The following is a 19,978-nucleotide window of genomic DNA, read 5'->3' as shown; positions in this document are numbered from 1 at the left end:
AAAGAGTGAAGTTAATTAAGCTTCCCCCCTGTTTCACAAGTGAGCTTTTGACTCAGTCCTCATGTGGCTGACAAAGTATGACATACCCTGATGTGGTGATAAGGGTGCTGGTGGTAGGTGTGGTGGGGATGAAGGTGACTTAAGACTACACGGATGTCAAGTGTTTCATTAGGTCAATAGTTTTCAAGGTTGAGACCATGCAAGAACTGCTCAAGGTTTTAAAGAAGCAGATCGTAGGCTTTCCTTCTGCACATTATGAATCTGCATGTCTGTGAAACCGAGGAAACCCTTGGTCGTTACAGTAATCACAGACCTTGTACAGAGAAACACTTCAGAGAAACAGCCATGATAATCCTTTAATGATTCCTATTTAACAGGAAACATCTGCTACAGCATCCCTAACGATGTCGAAACACCTTTTCACAATGGAAAAAGTGGTCACTTTTGATGTGAAGGGTAACCATTGGTTTTCAACTGACGGGGACGTAATTCACCTCTCCTGTCTCTCGTATGAAAAGACCTCCTTCCTTCTTGCTTGCACAATATCAAATCTCAGTAGACAGGACTCTTGCTTGCACAATATCAAATCTCAGCAGACAGGACTCTTGCTTGCACAATATCAAATCTCAGCAGACAGGACTCAGCTCTAAATGCCCTTTCTCCAACATTTGTCCACATTGAACTAGAGGGACCATTCTGAGTTATAATGTGAGTTGCTCAGTCGTGTCTAACTCTTTGCAACCCCATGAACTGTAAGCTGCCAGGCTGCTCTGTCCAGGGGAGTCTCCAGGCAAGAATACTGGAGTGGGTTGCCATGCCCTCCTCCGGGGGAATCTTCCTGACCCAGGGATCAAACCCATATGTCTTCTGTCTCTTGCATTGCAGGTGGGTTCCTTATTACTAGCACCACCTGGGTCTTTGGGAAATCCAGTCTCAAACATAAAGTACATTTTTCTTTTTCAGACGCTTATGTTCCAACCTCCAGATTTCAGAGCTTAATGATTGTGCTTCCAACTTGCAGGTCAGGAAAGAGAAAGACAGGACAAGATGATGTCAGAGCTAGTCACTGGTTACTTTTGAGAGGCGCATCGATCCAGGGGCACTGGATAGAACCCAATCACTTGCCATATTAAATGTCAAGGGATGACAGATGTGATGTATTTGTGAGCCCAGAAGGTAGAAAGAATATATTTGGTGCTTTTCTAGCAAAGGTGGACAGGAGATTGAGTGGGACGTGTTAGTCGCTCAGTCATGTCTGACTCTTTGCGACCCCACAGACTGTAGCCCACCAGGCCCCTCTGTCCATGAGATTCTCCAGGCAGGAACACTGGAGTGGGTTGCCATGTCCTTCTCCAGGGGATCTTTCCAATCCAGGGATCAAACCTGGGTCTCCTACACTGCAGGCAGATTCTTTACCATCTGAGCCGCCAGACACACCCTAAGATGGATTGAGACTGATGTAAACAGTGACTCAGAAGCGTTCCAAGTGGGGTTCGATCCCTGGGTCAGGATCTCGGAGGCATAGCAAGAGAGTAGGCCCTGCTCCTCACAGCCAGAGAAAAGTCGAGAAACAAGGAACACCCAGGGCAGCCAAAAACCAGAACGGACCCAAGGCCTGGGAGCCGGACCTGGAAACCCTCCAGGGTAGGACTCTCGGGCAGGAGCTCAACTAGCCCTAGCTCAGCATTTATCTTGGCTCCCGGCAGAAGCCAAAGCAAATACCTCTGGGGGAAACCACTCCACTTTGAGGGCATAGAGGGTGCATCGGAAACAGCTGACCCACTGGAAGAGACCCTGATGCTGGGAAAGATGGAAGGCAGGAGGAGAAGGGGACGACAGAGGATGAGAGGGTTGGATGGCATCACTGACTCGATGGATATGAGTTTGAGGAAATTTTGGGAGGTGGTGAAGGACAGGGAGGCCTAGTGTGCTGCAGTTCATGGGGTCAGCAAAGACTTGGATACGACTGAGCACAGACAGACGGAAAGGTGAATTAGTTAGGCTGATGGCAAATTACAAAAGGTGACAGTTCCTCCTGATTCTGTCTTTGGCTTTGGGCCACTCAGAGCTATTTTCCTGAGATATAGGGAAATTAGAATACCAGGTCTGAAATGTTGAAAAGCATCCTGATGGTGATAAACTTCTACTAAAGGGTATGAGTATGGCTGTTGAAAGTAATCAGTCTGACATGACAACACTGACATTTTAGAAACTCTTTGAATCTAAAAATTCAGTTAGAATCTATGAAAGAGGGACTTCCCTGGTATCCCAGTGGCTAAGACTCTTCCAATGCAGGAGGCCCAGGTTGAATCCCTGGTTGGAGGAAACTAAATCCCACATGCTGCAATTAAGAATTCTCGAGTTGCAGCTAAGGCCCAGGGCAGCCAAATAAATAAATGTGCTAAGTCATGTCACTCGTGTCCGACTCTTTGCGACCCCATGGACTGTAGCCCACCAGACTCCTCTGTCCATGGGGTTCTCCAGGCAAGAATACTGGAGCAGGTTGCCATTTCCTCCTCCCGAGTAAATTATTAAAAGCAAATATTTAATTTTAAAAATGTGTGAAAGCATACAAAGCAGATTAAATTTAAAAAATGGAAATAAAAAAATCCAAAGGATGGATAGCAATCACTGAATACAAAAATGGAAAAGTTACAGAAAAATGCAGGTCGGGGATATAACATGAGAAAAATTTGTAAGGAACACAGAACATGAAGGTCTTACGTCTCATCAGTCACAAAAAAGAGGATGTGCAAATTAGGAAAACAGATAAGACTCAAAAGATGTAACAGGTAAGGCTTTTCCAGAATTGGGAGAAAAGCACAAACCCAGGAAAAAGGAAAGAAAACCAAAACAAGCAGTGGATAGAGTTATCAAAGTGAGAGAAAAAGCAAACGGGGAGATCGGAAAAGACAAAGACCAGCTTCTTTGAATGGCTCAGTGGGTAAAGGATCCACCTGCCAATGCAGGAGACACAGAAGACGTGGATTCTATCCCTGGGTCAGGAAGATCCCCTGGAGGAGGAAACGGCAACCCACTCCAGTATTCTTGCCTGGAGAATCCCTTGGACAGAGGAGCCTGGCAGGCTGCAGTCCATGGGGTCGCAAAGAGTCGGCCACGACTGAGCAATGAGCAATATTTTTGGGGTTGGGGGAGCAGCCACTTAGAGATATTTCCCCGTATCTCACAGAGCTTTCAGAAGATTCATAATCATGCGTGCTGAGAAAAAAAAAAATCTGTCTTTCACTCGGAGGTTTCACTTGCTTCTGTTTATGCTTCTTTCGTTTTCCAGGGAGAGTTCCCATTGTGAGACAGTCTTGATTTTGGACTGATGATCTCGACTCACTTGCTTTTTTTTTTTTCCTTTCTTTTAATGTCTTTTCTTCCAGCAGCGAACCTGCAAGGTGTGCTCTTTCCCCTAGTGGCAAGTCGGTCCCCTGAAGATATTTCTACTAAATCAAGCTCAGTATCTATAATTCCTTGCATGTAGATGGAGGCATGCAATTGAAGGAAAAAAAGAAAAAAAGATGTCTCCGGCATCAGAGACCAACAACAAAAGAAACATAAAATCTCTTGAATATCTGTATGAGAATTGATGGGCTTCCCTGGTGGTTCAGATGGTAAAGAATTTGCCTGCATTGCAGGAGACCTGGGCTCCATCCCTGGGTGGAGAAGATCCCCTGGAGGAGGGCATGGCAACTCACTGCAGTATTCTTGCCTGGAGAATCTCATGGACCGAGGAGCCTGGTGGGCTGGAGTCCATGGGGTGGCAAGAATTGATACACATTATTTCAGTGTAAATGGATGACAGATGTGGTCTCTACGTTGGTGTAGAAGGTAGAAAGGATGGGCTCTCGAGCAAAGATGGACAGACACTGAAGTGAAAAGTGTATCACAGGCAAGCATTCTGCGTTTCCCATCATGACTGGAGTCCAGCATGCACGGAGACCCAGAGGACAACAGGACTAAGAAGGATATGGAAGGACTTCCTGGTGGCCCACTGGTCAGTGCAGGGGACATGGGTCTGTCTTTGGTCTGGGAAGATCCCACATTCTGAAGGGCACCTAAGCCCGTGTATCACTGTGACTGAACCTGTGATCTAGAGTCTGGGAGCCACAACAAGTAAGCAGCTCCTGCTTGTCACAACCAGAGAAAACCCACGCAACAACGAAGACCCACTGCAGCCAAAAAAATAAACCAAGGTGTGACAGCAGGACCTAGAAATTCTCCAAGGGCAGGGTTCTTGGCAGGAGCTAAACCGGCCCTGGGCCAGTATTTATTTTGGTTCCTGGTGGCTCAGTGGTAAAGAACCGATGTCCAGCCAGTGCAGGAGACCTGGCTTTGATCCCTGGGTCAGGAAGATCCCCTGGAGGAGGAAACGGCAACCCACCCCAGTATTCTTGCCTGGAGAATCTCATCTGGTGGACTACAGTCCATGGGGTCACAAAGAGTCAGACACAAGTGAGCAACTTACACAACACGACCTTGTAAGGCAACTATAGTCCAATTTTTTTTAATAAAAAGGATGCAAAAAATGTGTCCCCCCCCCCCCCCACCCCGTTCATCTGTCTTGTGTCTATTTTATTATTAGTCCAGCCACAAGAACTCAAGAGGGATTGGGGAGAGCGGTGGAGGGATTTCTCCCTCCCCTGTACTATCTCTAGGTAGGTTGTCTGTTTTTATTTATTAAAGTACAGTTGATTTACAATGTTGTGTTAATTTCTGCTATATAGCAAAGTGATTCAGTTACACATCAGTTCAGTTCAGTTCAGTTGCTCAGTCATGTCCAACTCTTTGTGACCCCCATGGACCGTAGCAGCCAGGCCTCCTTGTCCATCACCAACTCCCGGAGTTGACTCAAACTCATGTCTGTTGAGTCGGTGATGCCATCCAAACATCTCATCCTCTGTCGTCCCCTTCTCCTCCCGCCCTCAATCTTTCCCAGCATCAGGGTCTTTTCCAATGAGTCAGCTCTTCACATCAGGTGGCCAAATTATTGGAGTTTCAGCTTCAGCATCAGTCCTTCCAATGAACACCCAGGACTGATTTCCTTTAGGATGGACTGGTTGGATCTCCTTGCAGTCCAAGGGACTCTCAAGAGTCTTCTCCAACACCACAGTTCAAAAGCATCAATTCTTTGGTGCTCAGCCTTCTTTATAGTCCAACTGTCCCATCCATACATGATCACTGGAAAAACCATGGCCTTGATAAGACGGACCTTTGTTGGCAAAGTAATGTCTCTGCTTTTTAATACGCTGTCTAGTTTGGTCATAATGTTCACATACACATCTTTTTCATATTCTTTTCCATGACTGTTTATACCAGGATACTGAATATGATTCCGTATGCTCTAGTAGATCCTTGCTATTTATGCCTCCTTCGAGGTAGGTTCTTGATTTCCAAAGGATAAACTGGTAGGTTATGATTGAAAAGAACATGCTTCCTGTTTTGCTCTGACCCATCTTGTATTGAAACTACGTTGCTATACAGTATTATTTTCCTTTCATTCCTTTTAAAAGGAAATTGATTGTGAAAATAATCAAAAGTCTTAGGGTTTTTTTTTTTTTTAACCTCCATGCTATAATGACAGTGACACTGAAAACCCCCCAGTGGACCTAGCTTTCTGACATACGAAATTCTGTAGATATTTTCCAAGAAAATGCATTATTCTAAAGGAGAATAGTATCCAGAGGAAAGAGAATCATTAGAGTGTCTGTGAATTGCTGTGTAGAAATTAACACCAAAAGCACTCTGAAATGAAAGATTTGTTTGTTACTTTATTTTTGGCATTTGACTTATGATTACTTAGAGGTTTGGCTCTTGTTGACTGTAGAATGAGATGAGGATATTTGAGTTCTGCATCTGTGTCTGTAAGCAAACAATATATAAAACACCACTCAAAATGTATTTTCTTGATGGTTGGTAATGTGGAAAACCTTTCCCTGTATCCACTGGCCATTCGTGGCTTCTGTGCAGAAATGCCTATTCAAGTCCTTTGCTCATGTTTTTAATCAAGCTACTTGGTTTTTTGCTATTGAGTTGTGGAAATTATATTCTTATGCCTTTGTACTGTCTGTCGGCACTGCTAATTGTTCCAGCTTCAGCCATGTCAATAACAGGAGTGATGATAAACACTTTTTGTGTTTTTCCTCATTTGAATGGATATTTCCCTACGGAGCTAAGCATTTAATTTGGCATCGTTACTTATTTTCTCTTGCTGTTTAGCTGGCTTTGGTTCAGGCTAGACAATTATACATTCTGCCAGGTTAAAAAACCAGGATTTTATTAGGAAAGCACCAAAGATTTGATTCTGACCCCTGTATGGTCAGTTTTTAGTCATACTGAATGCTACTACAGGGACATGGAGGCCCGTGTAAATGTTAATGCTTAAAATTGCATTCAGCTTGATCTGCAAGGATGCCTGTGGTGGCTCAGGCGGTGAAGAATCTGCCTGCAATGTGGGAGACCCGGGTTCAATCCCTGGATCAGGAAGGTCCCCTGGAGAAGTGCATGGCAACCCACCCCAGTATTCTTGCCTGGCAAATCCCATGGACAGAGGAGCCTGGTGGGCTACAGTCCGTGGGGTCACAGAGTCCGACACGACCGAGGAGTGAACACTTGCCCTGTCTGCCATGGCAAGAGTTTGCCCAAACTGTGACTGATGTATCATCCTGAAATGAAAAATGTTTAAAAACCCCCACTCAACCATGTAGATTCTTGATGGTGGGTGATGCCGACAACCTTTTCATATGTCTGTTGACTGTTTGTGTCTTCTCTGGAAAAAAATGTGTGTTCAAGGTCTTCCCAGTGAGTGATCTCGCATGTGATGTTATAGCGAACACTTTTTTGGAATTAATCTGCAAGAACTTACACAGAGCAGAAGTTTGGTCTTCTGGACTACAGTGATGCTCATGTTGGTCTTTTGGATACATCCGTCAAAGCCTTTTTGACGTTGCTCTATTCCGGTTTCAGTGTGTCGACTTTTTTCTTACATCTCTTCTCTCTGACTCTTCATGCTTTCTCTTATAGGTTGTATTCTTTGGTTCCTTGGAATTATCTGCTTTTTTATCCCCGTATGTATGCATTTCTTATGGCTGTGCTGGGTTTGCCTTGCAGCAAGGGGACTTCCTCTAGTTGCAGTGAGCGTGGGCTGCTCTAGCATTGCGGTGCACGGACTTCTCACGGCAGTGGCTTCTCTGCTTGCAGAGCGCAGGTTCTAGAGCTCAGCCTCAGCGCTTGTGTTGTACAAGCTCTCGTTTCTCCACGACATGTGGGATCTTCCCGGACCAGCGGTGAAACCCGTGTCCCCGTGCATTTTCAGGTGCATTCTGAACCCCCGGAACACCAGGGAAGTCCCCTTCTTTATTTTCGTATCGCTGGGTGTACTTCCCCTTTGTCAGATGGTGGGGCTGACGTTCTTGTGTATACACGTCACCGAGCACCGCCGTTTATCACGACGTGTACGGTCGGAGAACAGTACACGCTTTCTTCCCCACCCCCTCCTGCTCCCGGAACAGCAGTTCCACGTGAACCAGTCCCACATCTGCGGAAAAACCCACTGTTTCCTCTCCTACTACTGTTATTATTCTAAAATGTGTAGAGATAAATTTAACATGGAGAAGCAACAAGGACCTGCTGTCCAGCACGGGGAACTCTGCTCAATACACTGTAATAACCTGATGGTCACCAGGGGGAAGGATGGGGGAAGGGATAGTCAGGGAGTCTGGGATGGACATGGACACGCTGCTGTGTTTAACATGGAGAACCAGCAAGGACCTGCTGGACAGCCCAGGGAACTCTGCTCATGACTCTGTACTAACCTGATGGTCAGCAGGGGGAAGGATGGGGGAAGGGATAGTCAGGGAGTCTGGGATGGACATGGACACACGGCTGTGTTTAACATGGAGAACCAGCAAGGACCTGCTGGGCAGCCCAGGGAACTCTGCTCAATACTCTGTGATAACCTTACGGTCACCAGGGGGAAGGATGGGGGAAGGGATAGTCAGGGAGTCTGGGATGGACATGGACACGCTGCTGTTGTTTAACATGGAGAACCAGCAAGGACCTGCTGGACAGCCCAGGGAACTCTGCTCAATTTCACGTGGCAGCCTGGATGGAAGGGGAGATGGGGGAGAATGGATACATTGTTAATGTGCTATACCCCAATACAGAACAAAAAGTTGAAACAAAAACAAAGATCAGTGGTTGTCAGGGGTTAGGAGGGAGGGTGTGTAGACAGAGCACGGAGGATTCTTAGGGCAGTGGAATCGTCCCGTATGATATTATAATGGTGGATACTAGTCATTATACACTTGTTCAAATGGTAGAAGGGGATGACACAGGATGAGATGGCTGGATGACATCACCGACTTGATAGACGTGAGTCTGAGCCAACTCTGGGAGGTGGTGATGGACAGGGAGGTCTGGCGTGCTCCATGGGGTCCCAAAGAGTCGGACTGAGTAACTGAACAACAATGAAACCCACAGAATCTACAACAAGAACAGTGAACCCCAGTGTAAACTACAGATCTGAGGTGATCTTGGTAATTCAGTATAGCACATCAGTTATAACAACTGTACCATCTTGTGGGCACGGGTGTTGCTAACAGGGGTGGTTGTGTCCATGTAGGGGTGGGAGGTGGGGGAATTGTCTGTCTTTTCTTCTCAGTATTGCTGGGGTCATAAGTGAGTTCTAAGAGATAAAGCCTATTTAAAAAGTCAGCTTACCATACAACCCAGGAATTCCTCTCATAGGTACCCACTCAAAGAAATGAAAACCCCAATCACACATGTATTTGTTCAGGTAGAGAGGGTGGACATTCCACAAAAATTGATTATCATATGAAACTGCAACATTACATTTGTCACTAAAAGAAAAGAAAGAAAAAAATAAAAGTGTAGTGAGCATCAGTTCAATTGAGTTGCTCAGCTGTGTCCGACTCTTTGTGACCCCATGAATCACAGCACGCCAGGTCTCCCTGTCCATCACCAACTCCCAGAGTTGACTCAAATTCATGTCCATCTCATCCTCTGTTGTCCCCTTCTCCTCCTGACCTCAATCTTTCCCAGCACCAGTGTCTTTTCCAATGAGTCAGCTCCTTGTATCAGGTGGCCAAAGTATTGGAGTCTCAGCTCCAACATCAGTCCTTCCAATGAACATCCAGGACTGATTTCCTTTAGGGTGGACTGGTTGGCTCTCCTCGCAGTCCAAGGAACTCTCAAGAGTCTTCTCCAACACCACAGTTCAAAAGCATCAATTCTTTGGTGCTCAGCTCTCTTTATAGTCCAACTCTCACATCCATACATGACCACTGGAAAAACCATAGCCTTGACTCAATGGACCTTTGTTGGCAAAGTCATGTCGCTGCTTTTTAATGTGCTGTCTAGGTTGGTTGTAACTTTCCTTCCAAGGAGTAAGCATCTTTTAATTGGCTGCAATCACCATCTGCAGTGATTTTGGAGCCCAGATAACTTAAGTCAGCCACTGTTTCCACTGTTTCCCCATCTGTTTGCCATGAACTGATGGGACTGGATGCCATGATCTTAGTTTTCTGAATGTTGAGCTTTAAGCCAACTTTTTCCACTCTCCTCTTTCACTTTCATCAAGAGGTTCTTTAGTTCTTCTTCACTTTCTGCCATAAGGGTGGTGTCATCTGCATATCTGAGCATGCATACATAAAATTAGAATGGGACTTAGTTTTAGAACTATGGGGTGCAGTGGTAAAGAACATGCCTCCCAATGCAGGAGACTCTAGGGATGTGTTAACAGTTTAAGTGTTAGTTGCTCAGTCATGCCTGACTCTTTGCAACCCCATGGACTGCAGCCCACCAGGCTCCTGTGTCCATGAGATTTTCCAGGCAAGGATACTGGAGTGGGTTGCCATTTCCTGCTCCAGGGGATCTTCCTGACCCAGGGACCCAACGCAGGTCTCCTGCGCTGCAGGCAGATTCTTTACCGACTGAGCTACAAGGCGGTGGGGGCTACAGTCAGTGGAGTCACAAAGAGTCGGAGAAGACTGAAGTGACCTAGCACACACACACACATGCAGCTTCAGGGTGGTTGGACACGTCAGTATTTGCAGCTCTCCAAACTACCTGGTGAGCCAGAAAGACAAACACAGCAAAGTACATGCTGTCTCATTTCCTGTATTTGATGTTCTGCAATGTCCCGTCTTCTGTCTGGTGACAGAAGACACATCCCTGCTTGCCTGAGGGTTACAAACAGTAGCAGGATGTGTCTGAGAAAGGGCTTGTGGGGACAGTCTGGGGTGCTGGGGGTGTTTTGTGCAAGGTTCGTTGCGGGGAGCGTGTGGTTATGACCTTCAAGCTCACTGAAATGTTCCTTTTAAACGGATGCTGTCCATGATATACATGTGATACCTCACCAAGTTAGACGAAAAGAGCAAATGACATCAAGACATTCAAACATCTACGTGATACATACACTCAGTTCAGTTCAGGTCAGTCGCTCAGTCATGTCTGATGCTTTGCAACCCCATGAATCTCAGCACACCAGGCCTCCTGCCCATCACAAACTCCCGGAGTTTACTCAAACTCATGCCCATCGAGTCGGTGATGACATAACACTCAACCAAGGTTTAAAACCCAGCACCGTGAAACTACAAGAGATGCTTGTTAACTACAAGACTCCTGAAAGTTTAAAATACATGCATGGGAAGACTTCCCGGGCCATCCAGTGGTTATGAATCTGCTTCCCACTGCAGGGGACGTGGGTTTGAGCTCTGGTCAAGGGAATGAGATCCTGCATGCCACAGAGTAACCAGTAACTAACTGGTCCCGGTCAGGGGACTCAACTACTATGAGGTGAGGCTCATATGAGGGTCAACTATGATCCTGTGCACCATAACTATACATCTTGCATGGTACAAATAAGACCCAATGCAGTCAGATTAATTAATTAAGTGGATAGGAAAGTCTACTGTGGAAACAGGAGGCATAAGAAAGCTGTTTTTGTTTGTTGTTTAGTCACAAAGTCTTGGACTGCAGCATGCCAGGCTTCATCATCCTTCACCATCTCCTGGAGCTTTCTCAAACTCACGTCCATTGAGTTGGTGATGCCATTGAACCATCTCAACCTCTGTCTCCATCTTCTCCTCCCCCATCTCTTCCTTTTTTTTTTCCCCGACCGCATGGACTGGAGTACAAGAGGCTTCTCTCTCCAGGGTATTTCCCAGGCAAGAATACTGGAGTGGGTTGCCTCGACCTTCTCCAGGGGATCTTTCTGACCCAAGGATTAAACTCAGGTCTCCTGCATTTCAGCTGGATTCTTTACCATTTGACCCAGGGACTTTCAACTATATAAAAAAAGGTGAAGTAGTTGTAATAACAGTAGACAAAGGACAAGTCAGGATTCCCTTGTGGCTCAGATAGTAAAGAATCCGCCTGCAATGCAGGAGACCTGGTTTTGATCCCTGGTTGGGAAGATCCCCTGGAGGAGGGAAAGGCTACCCACTCCAGTATTCTGGCCTGGAGAATTCCATGGACTGTATAGTTCATGGAGTTGCAAGGAGTCAGACACAACTGACCAACTGTCACTTCACTAAGCCTAAGAATGGACATTTCCTAATGATAAGGCAGTTAAATCAACAGGCAAACTATAAAAAGATTGCAAATATATGTACGCAAATAATAGATTCAAAACAGACAAGCACCGTTCAGAGAGATCTAACGTGGAAAATACACAAGTCTGTCATTCCTGACTCAGAGTCCAGCCCTCCTCTTTCGCTCATGGGTGCAACAAATAGAACCTCATCAGATGCACAACTGATGTGTGCTGTCTCGGGAAATCGCATGGAATAACTGACCTTCGTAAAACATTCACCCAAGTGTAGAACACACTGTGTCTTCAACTGCCCATGAAACACCCACAAGGATGTGCCACACTCTGGGTCATAGAGTAAATAATGGCATACTTTCAAAGCCTGGAGTTCCATCAGTTATCTATTCTACAGTCAGAAACAGAATGGAGTTTTCCCAATTGCTTTTCTCAAAACCAATAGGTTTTCTCAAAACCAATGAAAGCAGTTACCTGGGAAATCTTTGAACCCTCGGCGATCGAAGAGAAGTCTTTTTTCATGGCACGTTGGTGACAGAGACAGTACAAGTAGTGTAAAAACCCCAACCTGTTGGAAATGTAAGGTGCACTCCTGGGCATATGTTTGAGCGCAATTCTGATCCAAAAAGATACACACACCCCCCACGATGTTCACGGCAGCACTGTTTACAACAGCCAAGACGTGGAAGCAACCTAAACGCCCATGGATAAAGATAAAGATGAATGGATAGAGATAAAGAAAGCGTGGTAGATATATGCAATGGAATATTTACTCAGTCATATTGGACCTGGAGTCTGGGGGCCACAGCTACTGAAGCGCGGGGGTCTTCACACTACCACTAGAGAGGAACCCCCACTCCCCAAAACTAGAGAAAGCCCACGTGTAGCAATAAAGACCCCAGCACAGCCATTGGTTCAGTTCAGTTCAGTCGCTCAGTCGTGTCCGACTCCCTGCGACCCCATGGACTGCAGCACTCCAGGCCTCCCTGTCCATCACCAGCTCCTGGAGCTTGCTCAAACTCATGTCCATCGAGTCGGTGATGCCATCCAACCATCTCATCCTCTGCCGTCCCCTTCTCTTCCTGCCTTCAATCTTTCCCAGCTTCAGGATCTTTTCTAGTGAGCCATAAAATAAATAAATAAATGCTTAAAAAAAAATCTTTAAGAAATACTTTACAGAGAGGTCAGTAAAGGTGAAAACAGTTTAGTCTATTTTACAGAAATTACTGAAACCTCTGAAATATTTATTTTAAAAATAACAAGAGATTTTTTTTGTTGTTGTTTACTCCTGTCTCCCTTGCAGAAAAATCAACCATATTCAACCAAATGCTGCCTCCCTGGAAAAAAACTGTCTTGGCCATTTACCAGGTCTCATTGAAAGTATGTTATAAATAGGAAGCCTACAGCCTACATAATGCTTCAACTACCCTTAAAGCACTGGAACTCATTTAACTTTTTTTTTTTTTTGGAACTCATTTAACTTTTACACAGAGATTCCCTAGCCCATAAGTGATAAGAGCCTCTAGCATACAAAGAAGACTGAACACATTGCCTGCTTCCTGGAGTTCAGTATTTAAAATATTCATGATTTGGATATGTCTGTCGGAATTTCTATATAACACCCTTCTCTTTATGAGCAGCACATGGAAATATGTTTAAAGATGGACCTTTTAAATCTGTCCCATTTTATAATCATAATCACACCTGCTAAGTGAGGCAACAATAAAGCCTTTTCTTGAAGAACATTTTACAGGGAATGGCTTAGAGGAAATTTTCTTACATACACAGAGCTTCATGTTTTAAAACAAGATGGATATAGAGCATTCAAGGATATTTTATGAGATGAAAACAGTTGTCAAAATTGCACCTTCAGATACAATGAAAGCGAAAAATAGAAGAAAGCTGCGCAGTTTTGACTTCTAAAGGAAAGAGGGCTTGAGAAGCTATTTGAATTACAATAAAAGAAGGTTTTATATATATATATATGTATATATATATATATATATATATATATATATATATATGTAGGTTAAAAAAACAAAACAAAACAAAAGCCCATCCTAACAGAAGACAAAACAGAGATTCTTGACTTCCATCTGCAACTTTAATATGCCAGGAGTTTTCTACAAGTTGATGATAAATGCAACATGGGAAGCTGTCTGTGTGCACACAGGCACGCACGCGTACACACACACACACACACAGACACATGTGTATTTGGTGTACATTTACAAGGACAGATACTTCAAATATACAGAGCGCACGTACTGGCAATGAGACGTGCTAACTCTGAGGAAGGTCTGTGTAGCTAAAGTACACTACTGAATTGGGGGAAAAAAAGCCTTGAATTAATTTGTACATAGTTCACGCTTCTCTATACCAGCTTTTGCTGATCAACCATTTTGCAGGAACTTCTTTTTCTTTTTTTCAAATTTTTGTTCCATGTGGCAATCTACATGGTGAATTGTGCAAAGAGCAAGTTCTCAACCACCACAGTCATCACTGTATCCCAAGCGCTGCCCAGAAAAGCGAGATTTGCATGAGATTTTTCTACCCGTGAAAGTGACGGTCCACGAAACACCCCACCTGGCGTATCAGGCCTTTTGCAAACTTACATCAAACAGATCCACCCATGCAGGAAAATCAGTCTTGCAATGCAGTCTGTATGGAACTGGTGAATATTAGATGTGTTTCCTTTGAAATTCTGAAAACTCTGTGCCTCCCCACATTTGCAGAAGGACACGCCATGTGTAGTCTCTTTGGCACTTTGCTCTTGTTTGCTCAATCATAAAATGTGAACACGGACGATCTTCCAAGGACGGATTAGTGTCATGTTTCATGCCAGCAAGGATATATTTAAAATTTTCAGTAAGTTGCTCTATATGAGTGCAAAAATACTCTGCTTTGTTCAACTTAAATTTTATATGACACAATAAACATGTTTATGCTGACTATAAAAGTATATTTTATATATAATAAAATCTCTAATATTTCTTATATATATTATATATTAATTATACATTATACAAATTACATTACACTCTATGTGTATCAGAGAAGGCAATGACACCCCACTCCAGTACTCTCGCCTGGAAAATCCCATGGATGGAGGAGCCTGGTAGGCTGCAGTCCATGGGGTCTCTAAGAGTCGGACACGACTGAGCGACTTCACTTTCACTTTTCACTCTCATGCATTGGAGAAGGAAATGGCAACTCCCTCCAGTGTTCTTGCCTGGAGAATCCCAGGGATGGGGGAGCCTGGTGGGCTGCCGTCTATGGGGTCACACAGAGTCGGACACGACTGAAGCGACTTAGCAGCAGCGTATGTGCGTGCATGCTAAGTGGCTTCCGTTGTGTTCAGCTCTTTGCAACCCCATGAACTGTAGCCTGCCAGGTTCCTCTGTCCAGGGGATTTTCCAGGCATGAATACTGGAGTGGGTTGCCATGCCCTTCTCCAGAGGATCTTCCTGACTCAGAGACTGAACCCACATATCCTGCATTGCAGGTGGATTCTTTGCAGCTGAGCCACCAGGAAAGACCATTATATTATACAAATATTATAAATATTATGTATATTAGAGATGCTTATTATATATAATATATATTCACTGTATACATATCCTACTTGTATTTCTTTGTAGAATCCTGACTAACACAACCTTCCTGAGCAAGTATTGAATTTTAAGGTTTTTTTTTTCCTCCAGATTTGCTGACAACATTACGTGGTCTGAGAAATATATATTTGTTACATGTGATTATTTCCCTCTTTCCTGAATCATTTATTTCTATTACACTACTTATTTCTTTCAGTTTTTCCTCCTAAAATGAAAAGAGTTTCTTTAGCACCTGTGTGTCTCCAAGTCTGCCACACTTTTTTTTTTTCCCTCTTGCAAAATCCTTCACGAGAGTTGTCTAGACAAGTGTCCATGTCTCTCTTTTCCAAGTCCGTCTTGAATGCACTTCAGGGCCCAGGCCTCAACAGGGCTCGTGAATGTCACACGGTTGTGGAGCTAAAGCGATGGCTGAGTGGGAAGGCACTTACATTTCGACGGCCGCCACCCTGCGAAGTAAGAGAGATCGCCTCAAGCTCTGACTTCACCACGTCTCGTCTGGCAGGCAGACCGCATGCCACCTCTGAGAAGAAATTTCCAGCGTCCTTGCCGGGTTCAGTGCCGACTCCTGTTTTCTTTTGATTTTTTCCCCCCCATTTATTTTTATTAGTTGGAGGTTAATTACTTTAGAATATTGTAGTGGTTTTTGCCATACATTGACATGAATCAGCCATGGTTTTGATTTTTTTTTTCCTTTGTGACAACTTCCCAGGGAAACAGCTCTTTCTCCGCTTGCATCCTGGAACGAGGAAAGATAGAAAGCAGAGTCTCACACAAGCTGTTGGGTGCAGGGCTGGGAGGTGGAAATAAATATTGAGTCCTGCCAACCAGCAGTGGCCGTGGGTGTCTGGGATGTCGGCCCAGGTTGCTCATGGGGTCCCCGATGTGAATCACTCGCCCCCGTGGCCAGACAACAGACTCCACTGTGCGTCCCCAAATGACCCACATTCAACCTTTGGAGTCGGAGAAGCATGCAGACAGATGTCTGCATTTGTGGCTGGGCCTTCTCTCTCAGCCTACATTCCAACAGCAAGCACACGATGAAGGCTGTGTTTCAAAATGTTTGCAGAAACCACACCTGAGTTGCCAGCAAGACCAGTAGCAGTAAGAACAGGCTTCCCAGGTGGCGCTAGAGGTAAAGAACCCACGAGACACGAGAGACGTGGGTTTGTTCCCTGGGTTGGGAAGATTCCCCTGGAGGAGGAAAATGGCAACCCACTCCAGTGTTCTTGCCTGGAGAATCCCACCGACAGAGGAGCCTGGTGGGCTACAGTCCATGGGGTTGCAAGAGTCAGACACGACGGAAGGAGCTTAGCCCACATGCAGGCATGTTGGATATTAGCTCCCTGACCTGGGATCAAACCTGCAACCTCTCCAAAGGAAGGCAAAATCTTAACCACTGGACTCCCAGGGAACTCCCCTGGGGCGGGGTTGGGGGTGGGGCGGTGATTTAAAGTCCGCATTTCAAAAACACTTCATGTCACCATAATTCTCCTCTCCGTCTGTGACTTCCACGGTATCAACTGAAGCCCCGAGAATTTGCAAGCAATTGTTATTTAAATAGCTTGCAAACGATCTCAATTTTTACGGTAATTTTAGTTATGCCTTACCCCACAGCCACAGCTGTGTTTGGTCAAGTTCATTTGTAAGCGCCCTTGTTTCAGAGTGTCCCTAAAAGGAAAATTCTTTCTAAATTCAAACAAGAGAAGCACCTTCTAGGTCTCCTTTTGTTTGTCCTTGCGTGCTAAGTGGCTTCCGTTGTGTCTGACTCTTTGTGAGCCCAGGGACAGTAGCTGGCCAGGTTCCTCTGTCCATGAGATTCTCGAGGCAAGAATACTGGAGTGGGTTGATGTTTCCTTCTCCAGGCCGTCTTCCCAAACAGGAATCGAACCTGTGTCTCTGAGGTCTCCTACACTGGAGACCTGCCGTGGCAAATGCGTTCTTTACCTCTGACGCTATACTAACTTAAATGGTAAATGTGTAATGATCCATATGATTTTACTTCTGCGTCATTTCTGAGACTTCCTGGAAGTTTCCACAGATGGAAAATCTTGGTTTCCTATAAAGTACACGCATTCTTCCACTGTTCTGTGAAATATTTTAGACACTCAGAGTAGTTCTGAACGAATCTCTTTTTCCAAATTTTTTATGTCTGAAATGTTCCATCAGTTCTCAAAGAACTGTGTTGAAGTCTCCTGCTGTAATTTTGGAACTCTTACAGGGAAGAACCAATTTTTCTTTTTTCTTTTTTTAAGGGAATGAAGATATTTTGATTTTTCTGAAAACATCAGAAACTATGAAAAACAAGCTGACTATCTGGCCATACCAAAAGCAAAATACAAATGAAAAATAACATTTAGAAATCACGCTTAACTGTAAAGAAACATGCTTGAAAATATCAAATTTAACACTGTTTCCTCCATAAAGCAAAATGGGTTTAACTGAACCACAATGCTAAAGTGGAGTTTAACTGATATAATTTTTTAAAAAAGGAAAATTACAAGGAGAAAAGCACTCCATTCCCACCTGGGAATCCCATAATGTATGAAATAGCATGCTCAAATGTTAGTGAAAATAAACAGTTGGTAAACCTGAAAATAAATCTTTCTATGAATGATAGCAGATTCCAACAGAACACAGCCCTACCTTATATTTGCAGAAGAATGTCTTTTGTATACCAGGACTTCCCTGGCAGCTCAGTCAGTAAAGAATCTGCCTGCAATGCAGGAGACTTGGGTTTGATCCCTGGATGGGGAAGATCCCCTGGAGAAGGGAATGGCAACCCACTCCAGTATTCTTGCCTGGAGAATCCCATGGACAGAGGAGCCTGGTGGGCGTCAGTCCATTGGATCGCAACAGTTGGACATGACTTAGTGACTAAACCGTCACCATCACCACCACCTTTTGTTGAACTAAGGTCTTATCCAATACAAACAAAGACGAAAGGGGATTAAAAACAAATGACTAAATCAAAATCTTTCTGTCGCAGCACCAGTCACAAAATAAACAAACCCAGTTCCACAGCATTGCATGCATATGGCCCATTTTATTCCCAGAGTCCCAGAGTCTTGTGTTATCCATATAAAAGTGTCTCTGTCTTGGAAAAAGTCTGATAAAGACACCAAAATCCTATTATCCATGTTCCCTCAGTGATACTTAGAATGCTCTTATCATCCTTTCAAAGTAACTTCAACTTATTAGGAGTTAACATTTTAAATTTCTTATGATTATATAGTGGAAGGGCTTCCCTGGTGGTTCAGATGGTAAAGTGTCTGCCTGCAGTGTGGGAGACCTGGGTTCGATCCCTGGATCAGGAAGATCCCCTGGAGAAGGAAATGGCAACCCACTCCAGTACTCTTGCCTGAAAAATCCCATGGATGGAGGAGCCTGATAGGCTATAGTCCATGGGGTTGCAAAGAGTTGGACACAACTGAGTGACTTGACTTTAGCTTTTTCACTTTTTAGCTTTATATACTGGAAGTGACAAATAGATTCAAGGATTTCGATCTGATAGACAGAGGGTCCGAAGAGCTCTGGATGGAGGTTCGTAGCATTGTGCAGGAGGCAGTGATCAAAATTATCCCCAAGAAAAAGATGCAAAAAGGCAAAATGGTTGTCTGAGGAGGCCTTAGAAATAGCTGAGAAAAAAAAGAGAAGCTAAAGGCAAAGGAGAAAAGGAAAGACACACCCACTTGAATGCAGAGTTCCAAAGAATACCTGGGAGAGATAAGAAAGCCTTCCTAAATGATCAGTGCAAAGAAATAGATGAAAACAATAGAATGGGAAAGACTAGAGATCTCTTCAAGAAAATTAGAGACACCAAGGGAACATTTCATGCAAAGATGGGCTCAATAAAGGACAGAAACGATATGGACCTAACAGAAGCAGAAGATATTAAGAAGAGGTGGCAAGAATACACAGAAGAACTGTACACAAAAAAAGATCTTCATGACTCAGATAATCACAATGGTGTGATCACTCACCTAGGGATTCACAGTCCAGCATGTCAAGTGGGCTTTAGGAAGCATCACTATGAACAAACCTAGTGGAGGTGATGGAATTCTAGTTGAACTATTTCAAATCCTAAAAGATGATGCTGTGAAAGTGCTGCACTCAATATGCCAGCAAATCTGGAAAACTCAGCAGTGGCCACGGGACTGGAAAAGGTCCATTTTCATTCCAATCCCAAAGAAAGGTAATGCCAAAGAATGCTCAAACTACCACACAACTGCACTCATCTCACATATTAGTAAAGTAATGCTCAAAATTCTTCAAGCCAGGCTTCAACAGTATGTGAACTGTGAACTTCCAGATGTTCAAGCTGGATTTAGAAAAGGCAGAGGAACCAGAAATCAAATTGCCAACATCCACTGGATCATCGAAAAAGCAAGAGAGTTCCAAAGAAACATCTATTTCTGCCTTATTGACTATGTCAAAGCCTTTGACTGTGTGGATCACAACAAACTGGGGAAATTCTTCAAGAGATGGGAATACCAGACCACCTGACCTGCCTCCTGAGAAACCTGTATACAGGTCAAGAAGCAACTGTTAGAACAGGACTTGGAACAATGGATGGTTCCAAATAGGAAAAGGAGTACGTCAAGGCTGTATATTGTCAGCCTGCTTATTTAACTTATATGCAGAGTACATCATGAGAAATGCTGCGCTGGAGGAAGCAAAAGCTAGAATCAAGATTGCCGGGAGAAATATTAATAACCTCAGATATGCAGATGACACTGTGCATATATGTGTATGCATATGACATTATGACAGACACATATATGTCATATGA

General features: G+C 44.2%; 1 long non-coding RNA gene across 3 annotated transcripts in view; it reads right to left on the bottom strand.

The window, feature by feature from the left end:
- LOC110145893 (uncharacterized) overlaps positions 1 to 16,366 on the bottom strand; it is a 108,769-nt gene extending 92,403 nt beyond the window's left edge. For all 3 annotated transcript variants that reach the window (XR_011486353.1, XR_011486352.1, XR_011486351.1), the window contains exon 1: positions 14,191 to 16,366. This is a non-coding gene — a long non-coding RNA (uncharacterized lncRNA). The remainder of the gene's footprint in view (positions 1 to 14,190) is intronic.
- Between the last annotated feature and the right edge of the window lie 3,612 nt (positions 16,367 to 19,978).

This window comes from Odocoileus virginianus, unplaced genomic scaffold, assembly GCF_023699985.2.
Source record: "Odocoileus virginianus isolate 20LAN1187 ecotype Illinois unplaced genomic scaffold, Ovbor_1.2 Unplaced_Contig_6, whole genome shotgun sequence".
Taxonomy (NCBI): Eukaryota; Metazoa; Chordata; class Mammalia; order Artiodactyla; family Cervidae; genus Odocoileus; species Odocoileus virginianus.
Note: the sequence above shows the minus strand (reverse complement) of the source record. Positions and strands in the feature narration are given on the sequence as shown.